The sequence below is a fragment of the Gossypium hirsutum genome, chromosome A06 (assembly GCF_007990345.1).
Source record: "Gossypium hirsutum isolate 1008001.06 chromosome A06, Gossypium_hirsutum_v2.1, whole genome shotgun sequence".
NCBI lineage: Eukaryota > Viridiplantae > Streptophyta > Magnoliopsida > Malvales > Malvaceae > Gossypium > Gossypium hirsutum.
In genome coordinates this window covers 15,818,185-15,841,298 of record NC_053429.1, presented here as the reverse complement: position 1 = coordinate 15,841,298, position 23,114 = coordinate 15,818,185, and the positions used below count along the sequence as shown (strand labels likewise).

Sequence of the window (23,114 nt, the reverse complement as noted above, 5' to 3'; positions counted from 1 at the left end):
CTTCTAAAAGGCACTGACTTGATTCACCTCGGTCTCGTCCCGACACCTTAGTTTTTCTCTTCCCTCAACACTTTTTCCTTGGCTTACGTCACTTCTTAACTCGAACCGTCCTACTCCTTGCATTTACTCTGGTCAACTATCCCACTTACACCACTTCTTTTTCCTTGAAGTCCGATGCACCACCCACCTCTCTAAAAAGTAGAAGCATTGTCGATGACTCAGTCAACTCTGACACTTCACACGAATTGAGCTTCATTGGTGCCAACATCATTGTTTCAATTGCAACTTTTTCCCTTAAGCTCAATGACAAACTCACCTCTTTCTTTGGTGGAAGCCCCTCTGATGACTCACCAAGCTTAGACGTTGCCTTTCCTTTGACTACAGTGTGTTTTTGATAGTTCCGCAACTCATGCAGACTACAACACAAGAAACACTTTACTCATTTCTTTTTACTCCTCTTTGCCTTTTGGCTTCAGCTTTTCCCTTGCTCAAACCAAGCTTCTTGGGCTCATTGTTTGCTCCACTATCCCCTTCAATGACAGACTTCTTTGGACACTTCTGTAATCTATGTCGACCATGACATAAGAGGCACTCCACTGACTTCTTCTAGCTTTCGGCCTCCTTGGCTTCGACACCCCTTGCGCTCGAACCAAGTCCCAAAGCCTTACCCACCGGCTTATTTTTAAGCGTTAATTTCTTCAGACATTTGATGGTCGCTAAACTAACTAACAAAATTCGACTAAGGCAAGCGCATCTATCGAACAGTAGTATAGTTATGGTGAGACCGGGAAGATCATGTCCACAAGGACTAAAAGTACTAGTAATTACTATCTTTTTATTATCTAACCTAAGAATTAAAGGATGTTTTTAAACTAAAACTAATTATCTAATTAACGAAGATGACGACAGAGATTAAAATTGGGAAATAATTTTTAGAAAACCGATGGAGAGGACAATACCCAAGGAAGAATCCACCTAGACTTCACTTATTACTTCTCAATTAGACGATTTATTCACTTGAATTAATCCGTAGAAATCCCTAGTTTATGTTATTATCTCTCTCGAGACTAAAAACAACTGAATCTAGGTTGATTGATCGAAATCTCTTTCTAATTAAAACCCCTATTGTCCCATTAACTCGATCTATGGATTCCCTTATTAGATTTGACTCGATCTATGAATGATCTAATCTTAAACAGGGACTTTTTCTCCACTAAATAAGCATATCAAAAACCTGAATTAATATCTTGGAATATTAAAGCAAGAATTAGAAGTCACAATTAAGAATAAGAACAAGTATTTATCATATAATTAAATAGTAATAAGATCTGTCCTAGGTTTCATCTCTCTTAGGCATTTAGGGAGTTTAGTTCATAATAATAGAAAACATCTCAAGATTGGGAAAATAACAAAACATAAAGAACCCAAAGAACTTCTAAGGAAATTGAATGGAGATCTTCAGTCTTGAAGTAGATCCTGCTTCTAAGCTGATTCCGATGGCTGTCCTTGAGTATTTTCTGTCTTCTACTCTGCGTGTCCCATTTGATCCTCTTCTAGGGTGTTTATATAGACTTTGGAATGCCTAAAATAGCCTAAAATTAGCCTTTTCCAAATAGAATTAGACTTTAGCTCAACAGGGACACGGTAGTGTGCCACGCCAGTGTGAATGTGCTCAAGCCGTGTGCAATTTTGACTTGGTTTAATGTCGACACGGCCATGACAAATGGGCGTGTGGCCTACCCGTGTGAAAATGCCTAGGCCATGTGAAACACTGAATTAGGCCCAATTTGTCTATTTTTAGCCAGTTTCATGCTCTTTTTGCTATCCTAAGCTCTCCTGAGTATAAAACATGAAATTAAAGGATTAGGAGCATCAAATTCACTAAATCTTATGCTAAATCATCCAAAAATATGCCAAGCATGGGATAAAAATATGTATATATTATGGTTTATCAAATACCCCACACTTAAGCATTTGCTTATCCTTAAGCAAATTCCTTAACTCTCAATTAAAATAAATTCTTTTCAACTTATAATTCTCATTAATACTGTATCGAAGTAAATCACAAGTAATCATATATTGAGAATTCGACTAAAAGAACATCAAAGTTTCAAACAATCTAAGTTGAGCATTTTAATTATAAAATCATAGATATCCCCCTTTATCTAAGTAATCACCTCTAATTCCAAATGGACAGGAGTTGACATCCTCACTAAAGATTCACTCAAATCACCTGAAGTGTTTAAGGTTCAATAATTAAGCACTTAATACTCAAACATGAAAAGTTATTACCATAGGCTTGCATGAAAATCAAATCTTCACCACTACAAATGAGATGATACACAAATCAAATGGTTTTTAACAGGGTTGTAATGGGGCTTGGGTTAAAGGTGTGGATAAAGGCTGAAAGAGAGGGATAGAATTGAGATTAATTTAATAAATTACCAAACTTAGAAAAATATAGCTAATTATTGAGTTACAATCAAGTGCCAAAATTAAAACCATCCGGAACTAATGAAGTGAGCTTTTTCTTACTATATTGACTTTAACTTATCGAAGCTCTTTAGAACAATATGTAATTGAATGAATATAAATATATGGTTTTTTTAATAAGAAAAAGTAGAAAGTACATAGTGAGGAATAATTTAGCAATGAAAATAGTTAGGTAACTAATCAAATCAAATCTCGATAAAAAGGGAGTCAATAAAAAGGGAAAAATTCTTAATGAATTAAAAAGGGTTAAGTTGTGGTTTAGCATTAAGGGAAAAATCAAGAAAAAATGATTAAGGCTCAAAAGGTTCACTAAGGGTAAATTATGTGGGTAGGCTTTTTATTGGGTAAGTAGGTTAAAACCTAAGTGCCTTTATCATCTCAGTATATCAAATCAAAGGTGTGGTCTTGACATGTATAATCAAAACAAGTTCTAGAATAACAAATCAATGTTGACACACTCATAACCAATAAAATCAGTGAGCAAGAAAGATATATGCTCTAAAAGGCTCAAAATTTCAGGAAAATTATGGGTTTTGATGTCAGTCCTGTAAATTCAAAACTTCAAGATAATACCTTAATTCAAGGAAACAACCTAGCAATTTTAATTCTCAAAAGTCAACTTATCATGCTTGATTCTCTAATGCCTTTAAAGTTTAAACAATCAATGCAAAATTCCCTATGATTAAATTCAAAAACATATTAATAAAAATCATAAATCAATTAGAATTCACTCTAATAATAGTATGAGGAAATTATTTGAGAACGAGATAAAGATTCAGAGGTTTTCTAATAACATGTAAATAACCTCCCCACACTTAAGATGTACATTGTCCTCAATGTACGAAGATAGATAATAATAATATAAGCATAATATTAGAAGAGAGGGAGAGAAGTGAAACTGCCCTGAATTTTGGATGAAATCCTTGGAATAGTGAAAGCTAGAGTTATAGATAAGGCTAATGAAATGCATGATTCTGAGTTACTAATAAGAAAATAAACACAACTGTGGAAGAGAATTAAGGGATTACTTAATAATAACCATAAAGATAAACATAGTTCAAAATATAAAACATAAGTCTTAAGAAAAAAATAAAAGAAAAATAAAAAGAAAAAGAAATAAAATAAATGGACTCAAAAGTCCTCATCGAAAGATGGCCTTGAGATGGTGGTGGTGGAGGTAAGATGTGGAAATGCTGGCAAATCTGTTGCAAAGTCTCCTCGATGCTGTCGAACCTTGCAAAACACTGTTGCTCGAGGTGAGTGAGTCACTCGGATATATCGGTCAAAGTGGTAGCAGGAGGTAGATGACTCGGTGGTGGCGGTGGGTGTGGGTCCTCGTGAATGGGAGGGACATCATCAGTAATGTCCTCTGGCTAATCCTGGCCATCAAAGTGAACGAGTCTGTACCGAGGGGGCTCGAATCCACGGCGTCGCTCTATCATCCTCATGTGGATCATACTAGAAATTCCTTGATGAGCCATCTGGCCTACAAGTGTGAGTGTCGATGAAATCTCTGGAGTGTCGAAGAGGCCGAAGTGTCGAACAAGGTGAGTCACGTAGGGCGAAGACAGATAGGTCCCCTCCTATGGCGGTTCGTCTAATGGAGAAAAGCAAGCGCTATGAAGTATGCCAAATCAAAGACGTGACCAGTCACCATGCTTCAAAGATAATATGCGTCAGTAGTGCTTACAACTCCTGTTCTCTCTCTCCTACCAGTCAGCGTGTGAGCTAATAAGGCATGGATGTATCGTAAAATCAGAGAAAGAGATGTCACCTTTGAGTGAATCGCGTCATAACGGATCTGACTAGCTGTGATATCGGTTCAACAGCACGAAAGTGAGTGATAGATGTGACGATGAAGGTGAAAGAAGTTATCGGCACCTATAAACTCATCAGTGTATATGCCCAAAGCTGCGCCAAACTCAGGGACGCTCATATGTCTCACTAAGCCACCAAGTCGAAAAGTGATAGTACCGGCCTCATCATGGGTATTCACCACATGCAGTAGATGGAAAGTAGTGCAAAATTCCAAGGTAAGCTCTGAATAGGTGGGCTCGATAATCGCAAAGAACCGATCCCACGGGGTAGTGGTAATGAAAGCACAGACCTTATCAGCTAGTCCGACCTACTCCAATGCGGCTTAGTCAATACATCGGCCTACTCCCAATGGTCACACTCGAAGAAGCTGAAACAAGCCGTCCTATGGTCCTGTCGAAAATTGAAACAGAGGGTGACGAGCTTCGATTGATGCGCTCGAATAAGTTACGCCAGGACCTTTACGTTTTTTGGAAGCGGAAACGATAGTCTTCTTGCCTCATGTATTCGTCATTATAAACCTGCAAGAGTAAAAGAGTCCACATCAGAAAACAATTAAATAATAAAATAAGAAGTAACGAATTAATAACGATGTAGACAAACTATGGATGTAACTATGTTAAAACGAATAAGTAGCTGCTAATTAAATTCATAACTATATTTAAAGGAATGATAATGAGAGATGAAGTCAACAGAAGAATAAATATTAGATTATACGAATTGGCAGGAGACAGATATGACAAACATGATAAACTAGATATGGAGCTTCTAAGAGAAAACCAGCAGCAATTAAACTAAATAGAGTTGACCTAAACTGATCTGCAGCAAAATAGACATCAACTCAAAGGCATAATAAAACAACACAAAAATAGAGAAAAGACCTAAATAAAAGATAAAGATAGAATGCATAACATAATAATAATTCTAATAATAATAACACAAAAGACAAGGAATAAGAGGGGAACGATGGTGAAAATGATAGTGGTTAGAATGTCACAGTGGTGACCGGGTATTGGTGGCTCGTCGATGAAGAAAAATGGAAGAGGTTAAGGGCTTGGAATGTTTGGAGTAGAGGAAAAAGAAGATATAGAAGATGAAGGGAGAAAAGAAAAGGGAAGAGGGAGGAGAGGGGGTCGCGAGGGTGAGGCTGACGGAAGGGGAAGAGTGGTGGCCGGAATAATAGAGGGGAATAGGGACGGCGGCTAAGGGTTGTGAGGAAGATGGGGGAATAAGACAAAAAATAGGGAAGGGATTTAGGGTTTAGGGGTTTTAAATTTGACACAGTCGTGTTAAGGCCCTGTGTTGGGCCATACGGCCATGTCACATGCCCGTGTGGCTTGAGTTTAGCCTGCATTATTCACGAATATTGAATGCCCATTCATCACACAGCCTGGGACACGCCCGTGTGTCCAGGCCGTGTGGGTCACATGGACGTATCGCACGGCCGTGCGCTACTTTGTTCGCTTCTCCCACGCCCATGTGGTATCCCACACGTCTGTGTGTACGAATACACGGCCGTATGATTTACCCGTGTAACTCTCTGACTTGTTTAAAATTTGAAAATTTAGCTCCAGTTTTTACACGGCCTAGGACACGCCCATGTGTCTAGGTCGTGTGGTCCGCACAGCCGTGTCGCATGCCCATGTGAATTTATTGCGAGTCGTGTACATGTTAATATTTGGGAAATTTCAGCCTTGTTTTCACACGGCCAAGGACACGCCTATGTGTCTAGGCCCTGTGGGTTACTATTCCTGCATAAAAACACGAAAAATAGATAAAATAAACGAGTTACTGGTGTTAGTGCTCAGGTTGCCTCCCAAGAAGCGCTTATTTAAAGTCTAAGCTCGACTCACCTCATATTTGCACAGTCATGGTGGTTCGAGGAGTTGAGACCCTTTTTTCTCACTGTCAATTATATTATCCACATACAATCTAAGTCGAGTAATATTTACCTTGAAAGTGCCGAATTTAGAATGATATACCTCAACTGTGCCGTAGGGGAAAACATTAAGTACCATAAAAGGAGTCGCTCCATTTGTATTAAGCTCTGAAGTAGCAATTCTAGGGTCCTTTTCATCTAACAATAATTTTTCCTGACCTTAAATTGCTTTATTTCATCCCTACGCTCATTGGAGTGTCGTTTGGATTCATCATGTACTTTTGGTTTCTCCTTGACATGTGTTCGCCATTCATCTAGTTCATTGATTTGAAGCCTTCGTTCTTCGTGAGTCGCTCTGTTTTTTGTTGCATGGATTAGAATGAGGCTCTATCATGATCTTCCTAGGGGATTCCTGGAAAGAAGTTTGTGCCTTAACATTACTCAAGTTAACAGAACTTAAACAATCATCTTGATTACTAGATATATTAGCAGAATCACGAGCTTGAAGTTTAATCGCGTCATCTATATATTAGCAGAATCACGAGCTTGAAGTTTAATCGCGTCATCTCCTACAAGAAGTATCAATTCACTTGTGCCAACATCGATGATAGTTCTAGCAGTTTGCTAAAAAGGGCCTTCCTAAAATTAAAGGTACGCCACTATCCTCATCCATGTCTTAAACAACAAAGTCAATGGGGAATATAAATTTATCAATTTTGACAAGCATATCTTCAATTATACCCCAGGAATTCTAATGATTTTATCAGCCAATTGAATGCTCATCCTAGTTTGTTTGGACTTCCTTAGTCCTTGTTGTTTAAGCATTTTATAAGGAATAACATTAATACTTGCCCCTAAATCAGCTAAAGCATTGTTAAAATTCAAACAACCAATTAAACAAGGAATTGTAAAACTCCCTGGATCTTTCAGTTTGTTGGGTAACTTGTTTTGTAGAATAGCTGAGAAGACTGCATTTAACTCCATATGCGATGACTCATCTAACTTCCGTTTATTTGTCAGAAGTTCTTTTAAAAAATTAACTGTGTTTGGCATCTGTGAAAGAGATTCAATGAACGGTAAGTTAATATGTAATTTTTTAAGTAGTTTAAGGAATTTACCGAATTGTTCGTCTGTGTGGTCTTTCCTTTTTGCATTAGGATATGGTACATGAGGTTTATATTCTTTACTTACCAGCTTTTGTGTACCGTGATTCATCTCATCCTTACCATTACTTACCACAGCTTCGTGCCTCGTTTCAAATTTAGATTCAACTAACCCTTCTTCATCGCGCACAGTGATGGCATGGAGTTGCTCCCTTGGGTTAGTTTCTATGTTACTGGGCATGCTACCTTGTGGTCATTCAAAAATCAACTTAGCGATTTGTCCTATTTGAATTTCGAGCTGACCCCTTGAATTGATACTTGCTAATTCTTAAGTGCTGTTTCGGTATTCTGAAAACAAGTTTCTGACACTGAGATGAATTTTGTGAGCATCTCTTCAAGGTTTGGTTTCTTCTCTTGTTGATAAGGTGGTTGTTGAAATCCTGGATGATGTTATGGTTTTTTATTTCTTTGACCACCCCACGAGAAATTGGGATGGTTCTTCCAACCTGCATTAAAAGTGTTACTATACGGATTATTTTGAGGTCTAGAATTATTACCCATATAGTGGACTTGTTCCTCCTTGGTGCTAGGGTTGAAGGATGGATAATTTGTATTGTGCACTCCTTCTCCATTTGAATCACACCTCATCACTAGATGTGCCTGAGTATAACCATACAAACCATCAATCTTTTTATTTAAAAGTTCTACCTGGTTAGATAGCATAGTGACCGCGTCGAGGCTGAAAACACCAACTACTTTTGTCGGTTTTGTTCTCATGACTTGCCACTGATAGTTATTCAGTGACATCTCTTCAATAAATTCGTAAGCCTCTTCAGGTGTTTTGTTGTTTAAAGTTCCACCGGCGGCTGTATCGATCAGTTGTCTTGTTGAGGGGCTTACACCATTGTAAAAAGTCTGAACCTGCAGCCATAGAGGTAACCCATGGTGAGGGCACCTTCTCAATAAATCCTTGTATCTCTCCCATGCATCATAAAGACTTTCTAGATCCATCTGCACAAAAGAAGAGATATCATTCCTCAATTTAGCCGTTTTAGCTGGGGAAAAATATTTAAGTAAAAATTTTTCGATCATTTGTTCCCACGTGGTGATTGACCCTTGTGGTAATGAGTTCAACCACTGTTTATCCTTATTCCTCAATGAAAAGGGAAACAACCACAGGAGAATGGCATTATCAGGAATGCCATTGATCTTAAAAGTGTCGCAGAATTCTAGAAAATTTGCAAAATAAGTGTTTGGATCCTCATCCTGCAAACCATCAAACTAAACAAACTGTTGTATCATTTGAATCGTGTTAGGTTTCAGTTTAAAATTATTTACAGCAACAGCAGGTCTAACTATACTCGATTTAGTTCTTGTTAAATTGGGCTTAGCATAATCATATATAGTACGAGGAGCAGGATCTTGATTTACTAGATTTGCAGCAACCACAAGAGGTAGTAGATTATTCTGATTATCAGCCATCTCCTCGGTTGTAGTATGGATATCGTCCTCTCGCTCTTCCTCTATGTATTGTAAACTTCGCCTTATTTCTCTTTGGTTTTTGTGAGCTGTGCTCTCGATCTCACTGTCAAAAAGCAAAGGTCCTGATGGGTTTTTTCTAGTCATAAACTATAAAAACCTACCAGAAGTAAATAAAAGAAAATTTAGTAATTAAAACAAAAAAAACAAAATTAAATTGCAATAAAAAAAGGCTAAAGTAATAAAAATTAAGCGTTCCTAATATCTTAGTCCCCAGCAACGGTGCCAAAAACTTGATGGTCGCTAAACTAACTAACAAAATTAGACTAAGGCAAGCTCACCTATCGAATAGGAGTATAGTTATTATAAGACCGGGAATATCGTATCCACGAGGACTAAAAGTACTAGTAATTACTATTTTTTATTATCTAACCTAAGAATTAAAGGATGTTTTTAAACTAAAACTAATTATCTAATTAACTAAGATTACGACGAGATTAAAATTGGGAAATACTTTTTAGAAAACCGATGGAGAGAACATTACCCAAGGAAGAATCCATCTAGACTTTACTTATTACTTCTGAATTAGACGATTTATTCACTTGACTTAATCCATACAAATCCCTAGTTTATCTTATTATCTCTCTCGAGACTAAACACAATTGAATCTAGGTTGATTAATCGAAATCTCTTTCTAATTAAAACCCCTATTGTTGCATTAACTCGATCTATGGATTCCCTTATTAGATTTGACTCTAATCTGGCAAATGTATGTCGTCCTATCTCTAGGATTGCATGCAACTCTGCTTAATTATGAATGATCTACTCTTAAACAGGGACTTTTGCTCCACTGAATAAGCACATCAAAAACCTGAATTAATATCTTGGATTATTAAAGCAAGAATTAGAACTCACAATTAAGAATAAGAACAAGTATTTATCATATAATTCAAATAGTAATAAGATCCGTCCTAGGTTTCATCTCTCTTAGGTATTTAGGGAGTTTAGTTCATAATAATGGAAAACATCTCAAGATTGGGAAAATAACAAAACATAAAGAACCCAAAGAACATCTAAAAAAATTGAATGGAGATCTTCAGTCTTGAAGTAGATCCTGCTTCTAAGCTGATTCCGATGGCTGTCCTTGAGTATTTTCTATCTTCTACTCTGTGTGTCCCCTTTGATCCTCTTCTAGGGTGTTTATATAGACTTTGGAATGCCCCAAATAGCCTAAAATTAGTCTTTTCCGAATAGAATTAGAGTTTGGCTCGACAAGGACATGACCGTGTGCCACGCCTGTGTGAAGGTGCTCAGGCCGTGTGCAATTCTGACTTGATTTAATGTCGACACGGCCATGACACACAGGTGTATGGCCTACCCGTGTGAAAATGTTTAGGCCGTGTGAAACATTGAATTAGGCCCAATTTGTCCTTTTTTGGCCCATTTCGTGCTCTTTTTGCTATCCTAAGCTCTACTGAGTATAAAACATGAAATTAAAGGATTAAGAGCATCAAATTCACTAAATCTTATGCTAAATTATCCAAAAATATGCCAAGCATGAGATAAAAATATGTATATATTATGGTTTATCAACATTTCTTCAACATGTATGCACCGTCATAGAGAAAGCATTTCAACTTATCCGTTTTCCTGTTGGGTTTCTTCTTCCCAACTCGTGGTTTCCCATTACCACCATTGTCGCAATTGCCATCGCCATCAACAACATCTTCCTTGTGATCCTTTTCACATGGGCCCCTCCCTCAAACTTGGAAGAACAAAGCTTTGTTTTTCGTAGACCAAGCTTGACCACGGACTCTATTGCTGTCATGGCTTCTAACAGCTTTTAGACACCTCTTTGTTCCACCTCCTATCTGACCCATAGCTTCAATCCATTCTAAAAAGCAAGCAATGCTTCTTTCTCAATCACATCTGAAACTTGGAGCATGAGTTCCTTGAACTCTCGAACATACTCCCCCACTATGCCCCATTGCGTTATCCTTTACAACTTTGCCCGAGCTTCTTCCTCGGTAAACTTTGGGTAAAAATGTCCCTTCAACTCACATTGAAACTCTTGCCACGTCCCAATCTCACCTTTCATTTTATCTATGGTCTTGCCTTGCCACCATAAAAGTGCAATATCAGTAAGAAACATTGAAGCAGTGATTACCTTAATCGCATCATTCACGATGCCTTTGGCACGGAAGTAGTTTTCCATCCTCCACAAGAAATTGTCCATATTGTATGCAGACATTGTCCCCACAAACTGTTTCAGCTTCGTGATGTCCTCGTTACTGAATGTTGCATTTGACACTCCTTTCCCCACAGTTGCTCGACACAAAGCCAGCTCTACCTCGAGCTCCTCTATTCTTGTGCTCAAAGCCCTCGTCGTGGCCATTGTTTCCTCCTTCAAAGCCATCATCATAGCCTTGAGAGCATTTTTCTTCTCTGACAGCTTATCCCTGTGTGAATTAAACAACTCATTTACCTTATCCATTGTGGAATCAAGAGACATCTTTACATTGTCTCTAGACTAATCCTTCCAGTTGTCTATGCGATCCTGGACCACATCGAATGCCTCATTTACGTCCTCCATGGATCCCTCGAATTTGCCTACACGTTCCTCTACCGCTTACTGCATCTCCCTCAAAGACTTTCTGGCCCACCTTTTTTCACACTCTTCTTTCGACATCCCGACGGTACCTTCGAACCAATAGCTCGAATACCACTTGTCACGGGGCTAAATCTTTCATCTCGTGATTCATGCAGCCTTAGGTGATTCGTTTGTCCAAACTCGCCTAAGTCAGCCTTAACTCAAGTAGGGATTTCTTTAAAAGTCCTCTAAGGCACCAATTTGTATAGTGGAAGCGATTTATGCCAAAAGGAGCAACAAAAGAACAATAGAAAGAACGCACACAAGGTGTTTGAGTAAATGCTTTCAATATTCTCTTATTCACAAAGAATAATTAAACAATGAATGAAGTGAGTACAAATGAGGCGGAGGCTCTCTATTTATAGTTGAACTCCCCTAAAACCGACGGTTAAGATACATTTACATCGACGAACGAGATTAACTATATCCCTTAAATCATAAGATTTACAAGATATTCCATATCAAATCTAATCTAATCTTCACAAGCTATGATTCTATCAATCTTCTAAGATTAGTTACCAAAATAGTCTAAGTTGTCACATCTTCATTATCAGGCCAACCAGGCTTCAATCTGACAGGCTTCTCCAACAAGTTATCGAATCGAGCCGATTCTTACGGGCCAAATGATCTCCATCTACACAATAGACCTCCATCAAATGCATTTGGTGCAATGGTCACGGGCTTTGAACTATGGCCCGTGACACTAGTAGCAACGATCTTAAAAACAAAAAAATCATAAAAAACGAGCTTAGAATTTCATACCATGCAATGGTCGAATGTAAACAAACTTGAAACTTTTTTATCCCCCTTAGGTTTGGTGAAGAAAATGGTAGAATGAAGAAAACCTTGTTTTTCTTTTCATTTTATTATTTATATGAAGTTTAATATATAATAATAATTATTTTTAATCCAAATTAACATTTAATAAATAAAAATAACTTTACTTAACAAATTTTGAGGGCGATAGTTTGCTATCACCACCATTTGACCATTTAATAATGGTCTAACTATCCAATCGATCCTTCTATTAATTAAAATTCCATAGCGATTGACTTTTGCAACTTTTACGATTTAGTTTTTTTTCCATAACTAACTATCAAATCACTAAAATTTCTAAACAGAACTTCAATACACCTTTATAGTATCTCAGTTTATAGAAACGCGGTTCCGATACCTTATTTTCCAAAACCACTTGACTTTAGGGACAACTTACTTGTAATTAACTAATTATCTAATTAAATAAGCTTATCAAATAAAAATTCACTATATCATAATACTTGACTTGTACATATTAAATAATAATATTTACGTACTCACTCGTCCAAATTGTAATTCTAAAATCACAATTTCTAACACCACTGAAAATAGGTTGTTACAACAACTCAGTTTCCTTTTAGATTCATCATTAAAAATCTTATTTTTTAGTTTCTTCAAGAAAAGCCCAAGCTTTTCTTATCTTCTTTGTGTTTTCATTTATGCCTATTGTGTGTAATTATTGTATCTTTATTTGTTTAAATTTGAATATGGGTAACTAAAACATAAGTGGTTGGTTGATGAAAATGTTGGGTAGTTGATTTTTGGGTTTCGGGACTAAATCAAAAAATTTAGACTATATCAAATCGACTTTAAAACTTAGTATTTACACCCTTAAGGGAAAATTAAGATAAGTGAGATCAAGAGGAGATTTTATCGGGCACCAATTTGATAGTCTCGGGTTAGTTTGGTGAGGTTGGGAGATAGACAGGACTAATTTGTCTAAATGGGTAAAATTGAGCCGATTTAGGAGTAAGAACAATTTAGATCCCTAATTCAAAAGTTAACCAACCACATGGAAATCAACCAACCATTGCCTACTATCATATTTGTTAGTTTCGTAGTTTTCTTGATTTACAATTTAGTACTCGTTTGTTTCTAATAATTAATTAGTGTAATTAAACTCTTGTATGGTCTGCCTAATATAATTGCTTAATGATTAGTTAGCTAAACTCCTTTAAGTTCATGTTCATAGTTTAGAAATTACTTAATTGCTAACTCTTGTGGGTTCGACCCTTGGAATACTTCGATGTTTCATTGAACATTATAAATATTACAACTCGACATTGTTCGCTTGTAGTTAAAACCACACTTTTAAATTGTTCTATAAACTTGTTTGTTTTTTGTGCATGAGCATACGCAGTCAATTATCCAACCAGCAAACCAATATATCTGGCACTCTAGTGCCTCAACGTTACGTCTTAAACATAAATCGTGCTTTATGCCTCATCGTTATAAATCGAACTAAATCTCTTACACTAATTCTATGGCATACCAACTATACCCGACTTTGCCTGAGACAGTTAATAGGGTAACCAATGTTTTTTTAGTATATATACATGACCCACAATTCATAATTTCAAACATGCCCAATTGATCAAGCTTAATTTGATCCATATCATTTCATATCAGCATATACATACCAAATCATTAGACAAGATTTATATATATATATATATATAAACATACCAATCATTTCATATCAACATATAAATACCAAATCATGAGGTAAGTGAGGTTCTTACCTTAATTAAACTAGTTTCTAACAAGGTATATATATATACACACACAAACACACGTATTGAATTCAAATCATGAAACTACAAACTGTAATAGTTACTCGTCTGTGGCTCTCTCTTTTCCATTCTCTCAAGATGACTCGACATTGTCTTTAACTACGTTCAATAATTCAATTATAAAAATAGTATTAGTTTCATCCAAGAACACATGAAAACACATCATCAACATAGTTTGCATTTTATTCATTTTAGTCCCTATATTTGAAATACTCATATTTTTCGATATCTAACATTATATCAAAATTCAATTTCATATCCTTTCATTAAGGACCTTGTACTTTTGATCTATAACATAATCTCATTACATTTTTTAACTTATTCAATTTAGTCCTTAAATGTCAAAATTAGCTAAAATTTCAATTCTAAACTAATTTCACCATCTTTTAATACAATCTTAATAAGATTTAAGTTGAAAAACAACATATATATCAAATTTAAGCTCAATCTCATCAACTTCAATATAAGGAAAATTGCTAAAAACTAAACAATTGATGAAATTAACACTTGGTTTAGTTTAATAAAGCTCCCATGATTCAAAATTCATAAAAATCTTAAGGGAAAGGCTTAATTACCTTGATCAAATTTTGATTGAATGGCTAAAGAAGTTTGAAAATTTTTCTTTTTCTTTCAATAGCAAGGACAACAAGCTTTGGGAGAAAGATGAAGTTATCATCTTTCTCTCCACTCACTTGGTATTTATTCTATGATTAAAATATTAATTAGTTTAATTAATTATCATTAGTAATATAATGTTAATAGATTACTTTTAATTAATCAAGCCAATTAAGATAAGTGGATATAATAATACCATTCCACTATCATATTTTAATAATGATCAATTTATTCCAAGGTCCTTAGATTAATTACTAATTAAGTCCACAATCATTTTCTAAAATAAAATTCAATAGTGATAGAACTTTTATAATTTAGTCATTGGACTTTAATTAATGACTTTCTCTATTTGATTACTTAATTGTTATTTAATATATTTTCTTACTAACCTCATAAATACTTCTATTCATATTTTCATGGACTTGGTTTACAAAATTGAGTTTTGAAACCGCATTTTCGACATCGACTAAAACCGGGTCATTAAACCAAAATCCAAAAATTCCTTAGTTTTTCATTTTTCATTTCTTCTTTTTTTTTCACATTTTCCCTTTTTGTTTTATTTTTCCTTTATTTTTGTTCTTTTTTTCCTTCTCTTCTTTCTCTTACTTTTTCCCTTTTCTTAACAACCCAAACTACTATAGATATTATCTGTTACCCGTCTCTGATCAATGACGAGAGAAAGTGATTTTTCTTTTTTTTCTTCTCCTTTGTTTTCTTCTTAGCCTTACTCCTCTCTTCTAATGTTGAAGGTAAAGCTTGTTTTAAAAGGCCCTATGACGACCCAGTAAAGGAACAAGAGAATAAAACATGCTAGACTGCCACCTATGTTGGTTGAAGCTGCAACCAATGCAAGGATAAAGAAAGATACCTTGTTGGAAAAGTAGAACTAAACCTTCCTTACACTAGTCTACTCCAAACATTACTTGTCACTGTTGAAAAAGAGATTCATAGTGGGGAAAAATATTAATGAAGCAAACTTCACTGAACATAGCATAGATACCATCTTCAACAACAATGATCTCACAAGCTCAGTCAGTTTTGTGAAGCCTCATGTAAGGAAAGTAGTGTTAAAGCTCTATGTAAATTTGATGAGAAGTATTATATACAACCTGAATAAGCTTTATCAGAAGGCATTTGTGCATGGAAGATGATACAACTTCAATACTTCCTTGATCAAAAAATTTCTCAATTGCTACTATTAGAATATGATAGAATTGGAAGAATATTTGGAAAGAACAATTTCTATAATCCTTGATAATGTCTACCTCACTTGGCTTAAAAAGGTTAACATCTAAGCTTCTTTATTGAGCATTGTTTATGCTACGCTATTTGGTATAGAAACAAGGACTTGGTTACCTAACAACCATAGGGATACAATAGGAAAGAAAGTAAAAGTTCTAATCAGAAATGTGGTTGAGATGGTAGAGTTTGACTCAGGACAAATTATCTTTGATGAAGTGGTCAAACATGTAGAAAAGGAAATACGAAGTATCTTCTACCCTTTCCCACTCTTATTTCCCAAGTTCTTATTTCTCAAAATCTAAGACTTGTGAAAGCCATTGAGCAACATGAGCGAGCTATTCTTGAGCTTAAATTTTCACCAAAGTGGCTAGAGGGAAAGTACATCTCAACTGATTTAGCAAACCAACCAGATAAGTAAGAAGTTGAATTAGAATTTGTAGCACCCGAAGTAGTAGTTGAAGTACACACTTCTATAGGCACTTCAAACAATCAAATAGAGTTCAACAAAAGGATGATTTTTCACCTGTCCTCTTCCATTGAATTACATAACAGTCATTGCCAAGCTATGCACTAAGATTAGAGTTGTCTAACAAACTTGAGATCAAGAGATAGCTTTGTGTAATGATATCTTAGCTCACCCCAGGAAATAAAATGTAACACCCAGAATTTTTAGAGTTAGAAGTTTTGAGTTTTGTGGTTAGGGTCAGTGAGAAGGCTGCACTATTGTGTTTATTTTTGCGTTTAAGTGACAGAATAGGTCTTTTGGTCTGGTGGTTGAGTGAGTATTAGTGTACCTCTAGGTTCTGGGTTCAAGTCCTTAGGTGTGCATTTTAAGTGATATATTTTTATTTTGTTAAATAATATACTGGAGTAAAGTTTTAAATTAATAATTAGTTTTATTTTGGGGATTACTATTATTTTTCTTCTTTTTTTTACTACTGTTTGTTTTTCACGTTCTCCTCTCCTTTTCCCTCTCTCTGGTTTTCTTTTCTTTTTGTTCTTCATTATTTTTGAAAAGTTTTGCTTGTGGATTTTAGAGAGTCATTTCCTCGTCATCAAGTCGGTGTCTGAACATCTTTGATCGTGAATCAGGTGTGGGATTCAAACCTATTTTAATTTATTTACGAATTGTTGATTTGTTGTGGAATTCGGCGATCTTTTATATGTTTTAGCAAATGAGAAATTGAGGCTCGTGTCGTTTATATTTTCCTGAAATTTGGTGTGTTATGGTTGGTTTATGAAATGTCATTATTGGAGGTTGATTCAATGACTGGAAAATTCAAATTTTCAAGCTGGTTGCGGGTGTTTTTGTGACCATACAGGCGTGTGCCGGTTCACACGATCATGTGCATTTAAGAATTAGGGTTTTTGAGTAAAATTTGGTGCCACACAGTCATGTGGCTGATTTGGGGATTTTTTTCGATTTCCACATGACTGTGTCCCTTGAGCATATGGGCGTGTGAGTTTGGGAATTAAGGTTTGGGTGAGTTGGTGCCACACGACCGTGTGGCTAATTTGGGGATTTAGGGATCCCACATGGGTGTATGTTTTGGACACACAGTTATGTCAGCCTATACTTTATTTTAGCACAATTGGATAGTGAGTTACACGGCCTGTTCACACGGCTGTGTCCCTAGTTCACACGGCCATGTGTCTCCCTCCACACGAGCATTTTGACCCCCACACGACCTAGGGTTTTCCACACAGCTAGAGCACACAGCCGTGTGGTCCTAAGGCACTTATTTTGGTTCTGTGTGTGTTTTTTGATCTGAAAACGTGTCAGTGTGTTTCAACCCTTGGCTAAACTTTAGTGAGGGTAGTTAAGACTCTAATTTAGGTTTCGGCTTATGTGTTATTTGTGACTGATTGTGTGAGATGTCTGATTCTAAACCTAGTTAGTTGAGTGCGTGTGCTTGTCTGCTCTGTTTAATTGACTGTTGATGTGTTCATTGTTTTTGTAAGATTGTATGAATATATACACTTGCATAAAGTAAATTTTTGGGTTGGTTGCGAAGAGAATGGAAACTGATTCTGATCTGATTTGGCAGTTCTACTACAACTTTTTCGTACGGCAGTTTATCGCACTGTACCGCATGTACGTTAGCTTTGCTGCCTACTATTATCTGATTTGGTAGTTTAAACTGCAACATGTTTGTACAGCGGCCTACCGCATTGCACTGTACTGCATATACGCTAGCTCTACTGCATATTACTATCTAAGTGGCCTAGTCTACATTCATGGTGTGTAAGGTTGGATGGGCCTTTCGAGGTTTTAAGTGGTGTTTGGTTGGATGAGCTCTGACGGCTCTTTTGAGGTGTGATCGGGGGACAGAGAGGTGTGTTGGCTAGATGGATGGGGTTTAGTACTTGACTACATTCATGTGCATCTATTTGGGGTGTAAGACTATTGAACAGTATTTTGTTTGTCTAAACAACACACTTGTGTTGAGTATTTTGTGTGTACTTAGTGTGCTCTGACTGTTACGTGTGTTGAAGTGTTGGTTCCGTGTTTGATTTATGTTTCTGCATGTGCTTGTAATATGTTTTTCTATTGAATAGCCATCTGGGGTTCACTTCTGAATCTGTTGTTAGTTGTTTGAACTCACACTAAGCTCGTGTAGCTTCCTTGTAACACCCCTTTACCCGAGACCGTCGCCGGAGTCGAGCACGAGGCGTTAACAAACTTAAATTATCACTTAAACAATTTTAAACAATTTATTTCATCTTTCGTAATAAACTGCTCATCTGCGTCACAGTCACTAAAAAAATCATATCTTGAGTTACGAAACTCAAAATTAAAATCCATAAATTTTCCCTAAAACTAGACTTATATATCTATTTACTAATTTTTTCCAGAATTTTTGGTTGGGCCAATTAGTACAGTTTATTAGTTAAAATTTCCCCTCTTTCAGTGTTTGACTGGTCTGACCTCTGTTCACTACGAATCACTTTTCTCTTTGTACAGAGTTTAGATGACTATGCTGTTTGTTTCTCTTAAAATTATACTCAATAAAGAATCTATACATATAAAGTATGACTCCTAATTATATTTTTAAAAGTTTTAGTAAATTTCTAAAGTTAGAATAGGGGATTCAGAAATTGCTCTGACCCTATTCCACCAAAACCCAAATATCTCATGAAATAGAACTCATTTACCTATTTTTTTTTCTTCCATATGAAAATAGACTCAATAAGCTTCAATTTAATATTTTATTCATCATCTAATTATATCTCTAATATTTTTAATGATTTTTCAAACTCACATCATTGCTGCTGTATGATACTATTTTATAGCAAATTTCACCTTTTTATGAATTTCCATGGATTAGATAGCACATTAAGCATACATAACACCAAATATGATCTTGATTAGCCATTCCAATGGCTAATCATTACCAAACATTTCCTTACCACCCAATAGCCATATCATAAGATCATATACACAAAATGATTATAATGCTATACATGCCATACTCAAAATATACAAGCCACTATACCAAAATGGTCCACGGATAGTGTGAGCGAGCCTCCAACCGTTCCCAATTTCCGAGCTGGCTTGTCAAAACTACAAAGAATGGAAAGGAGGGAGTAAGCATAAATGCTTAGTAAGTTCACATGTAAATAGCAAGTAACATAATCATGTAATCCAACATAAAACATCATTTGTATAAATATTACCAAGACATTCATGTTACATTTGCATTTACTATCTTACCACGATTTCATCATACCAAGTTCTCAACCCGAGGGTTTAAGTGCATACCTGTCCAAATTTTTTCATTCACCACACTTACCAACATGTCACCTTCATATTAAGTATTCTCCTTATTCACTTAAGATTCACTCGTTGAATACATCGGAATAGAATTTAGATACACGGATTGCATGCACATAAGTACCATGCCCGCAGCTAGACAAACTCAATAGCCTACGAAAATTATGTAGCCAAGCTACCATGTAACCCGCACATAAGCGAACTCAGACTCAACTCAACGAGCTCAGGCGTTCGCATCCAAAAGTGAACTCGGACTCAACTCAACGAGTTCGGATGCCTAGTTACACCTCAAGAACTCGGACTCAACTCAACGAGCTCGGAACTCAAATATCCTAGTGACATGTCACTTGTATCCTAATCTATTCCCAAGGTTCAACAGGATTTTCCTCAATCACACATCTTTGCCGTCTTCCACGGAATGTCAGAACCGATACTTGGTAACATTTCATATTTATCAAGTAGCTCACATAATTTGCATATTACTAAATAATAATCCACAAAGTATAATACTTCATAATAATAATCATCATATCATATAAATAACATTAAATTACTTAAAATGAAAATTACGTTACTACATTTACACATGAACTTACCTCGGTACAAAATGTTAAAAATCGAGCCTATTCCTCGTAAACTTTATTTTTCCCTCCATCTACTCGAATCTCATTTCTCTTGATCTAAAATACCAAATTAATTTATTCAATATACACATTCATAAAAATCGCCCCTAATACGGGCTTGGATAAAAATTACCATTTTACCCCTAGCTTTTCAATTATTTACAATTGAGTCCTTAAGTTTGTACAATGAGTTACATGCATTTCCCATGACATCTAGGCATAGCAGAATTTCCTAGTGTCCATAACAGCCCATATTTCACACTAAAAATTAGATTTTTACCATCAATTTTACCCTTTTTACAATCAAGTCCCTTTTTAGGTGTTTTCACATAAAACTACTAGGCAAAAGTTGTTAAACACACATCAAACCATCATATTCCTTCATTATTCATCAAAATAAAATTATGTCACACATGGGTAAATTTTCATACATGCATCCTAGCTCAAAATATTTCTAGAAAATGATAGAACATGCTTTCTAGATTTTAAAATCGAAAAGAGCATTACAAACGGGCATGGAAATCACTTACAATCAAGGCTTGAAAATGTTGAAACCCTAGCTATGGTGACAAGAAAAATTCAGCAGCCCTTATGGAGAAGATGAGTCCATTTTTGTGTTATTTTTCCCTTTTTAATGACTATATTTACCAAATGACAAAAATGCCCTTAATGCCTTTCTTTGTAATTTTTCATGTACAAGCCCATTTTTGTCCAAAATTTTAGAAATTAGTTAAATTTCTATTTAAGACCTCCTAATTAATATTCCAAAGAAATTTCATACTAAAATCTTCTAGAATCCAAGTTTTGAAACTTATTCAATTTAGTCCCTAATTTCAAATTAAGTACTTTATGCATAGAATTTCTTTACGAAAATTTCACACAATCATGCAACCATATCATAGACCTCAAAATAATTATAAAATAATAATTTCTATCTCAAATTTTTTATCTCGAAACCTATTCCGATTAGGCCCTAATTCGGGATATTACATACCCCTTTTAGTATTTCCACTTGTAGATACACTTTCAGTTTTTGTAGCTGAACTCAATATACGGAGCTCTCGGACAGTTTTAGTTGAAAATAATTTATCAGTTGTCTTTTTAATTTTCATTTTGATTTACAGTTTTGATCAATAGGGTTTTATAAAAACTGTGGTACAAGTTCTGTTTTTGAATTTCTCTCGTAAATCTTGCTTTGTTCATAGATTAAATTTATCTATAATTTTTCTGATTAAGATCCAGAGGATTAAACGTTCTTGGTTCGTAAAATGATAAATATGTTTGAAATGGTATTCAAGATGATTTGTTTTGTAAAACTTTCTTACGATCATTTCGGTGATCAATGTAACCTCCGGGATTCAGTCTAACTTTTAGGCTAGGTTCAAGGTGTTACATAAAATTTGGCATTTGTTTTGAACAAAAATGGGGATTAAAGTTAAAGGAAGACGATGCTTACTGCTAGTGATATGTGCTATTGATGATAATATTTTTCTATTTCTAATTATCTCCATTTAAGTTTATTTTTCCATTCTGGTTGTAAAACAAACTTATGAATACTATTAATGGTTTGATATGATTTTATTTTGGTGCACTTTACTTATTCGCAGATTCCTTAGATATAATTATAGTATTTTAACTATTGATGTTGATCCTAGACAAAACATTGATTGTCGATTTACATAATTGTGTTATAAGTTAAATATGATGGATTGAGGATTGTGCTGAGAGGGAACTATAGTTATTCCAATGGTTAGCTTCATGATTTGTGTGGTTTGTTCAAAAAAATACAAAGGGGGAGATTATTGAGGTAAGTTTTAAAGTGGTCGCTTCCATCGACCTCTGTGATAATCCAACAACTTGCCTTATTTGGAGTTGGAAATTTATTGAAACAAATCTTTGGGCTTTGAATTGTAATGATATTGTGGATATATGAAAGCCTGGTGTTGAAGACTAATCATTTTATAACAACTATCCTTGAAGATTGGGTTGGACTAGATCAAACAATTAAACCCATTAGATTGTGGAGAACCAATCGGGATTGCATTGAAGACTTCTTTGAAGAATGAAACTCCATTAGTTCACTTTATATTGGACTTTATTAGTATATTGCTTTTGTTATTTTGTAGTTGTTATTATTGAGGGGTATTGTAATTGATCTCCAGTATGTTAGCAAAACTTTTATATATTGAGAGACTTGTATAGGTTTTGTGTAAGAGAATGAGAGTAATTTATTGTTCATTGGGGAACTTATTTTGTGAATGCATTTGAAGAGTAAACAATTTATGTCTATAGTATAAATTCCTAGGGGGAGAATTTAGAGGTGAGTATTTTAGTCTTTAGGTACAAAAGTGAGATCTCTATACTTGGAGAGTGATAGGGGTTGATTCACTTATAGTATTGTGGATTAGAGATAGTGAATTACCTTTTAAGTTAGGTTCCGCAAATGTAAGGAAACCAAACTACATAGACAATCCTATGTGTTCATTGTTGACTTTGCTTATTTTTTTCTCACCGTGGCAACCGAAGTGACCACTGTATTCAGGCATTTCCATTCAAACAATTGTTATTGAGCAATTAGAAATTGTAAGTTTCAACAGCATAATTCACATGCAAAAATAGATAAAATTATCAAAATAGAGAATGATTTTATCTAATGGCAAGACTAGTTAAAAAAAAGTGAAAGCCAATGAAATGAAGTCTTGGCTCAATAATAATATTAAAGCTTATGAACTTTGAGATCAGGGGCGAAGCCAAAAAGTTTCTTTAGAGGGGGCCAAAATTAAATTATAATTGTTACAATAGTAAAAATGCAGTTTCATCATTTTAATAAC

General features: G+C 35.3%; 1 non-coding gene across 1 annotated transcript; it reads left to right on the top strand.

Moving 5' to 3' along the window:
- Window positions 1–8,227: 8,227 nt before the first annotated feature.
- LOC121231466 (small nucleolar RNA R71) lies at window positions 8,228–8,334 on the top strand. The gene has a single exon (XR_005929525.1). It is a non-coding gene; the product is annotated as a small nucleolar RNA R71 (small nucleolar RNA).
- The last annotated feature ends 14,780 nt before the right edge of the window (window positions 8,335–23,114 follow it).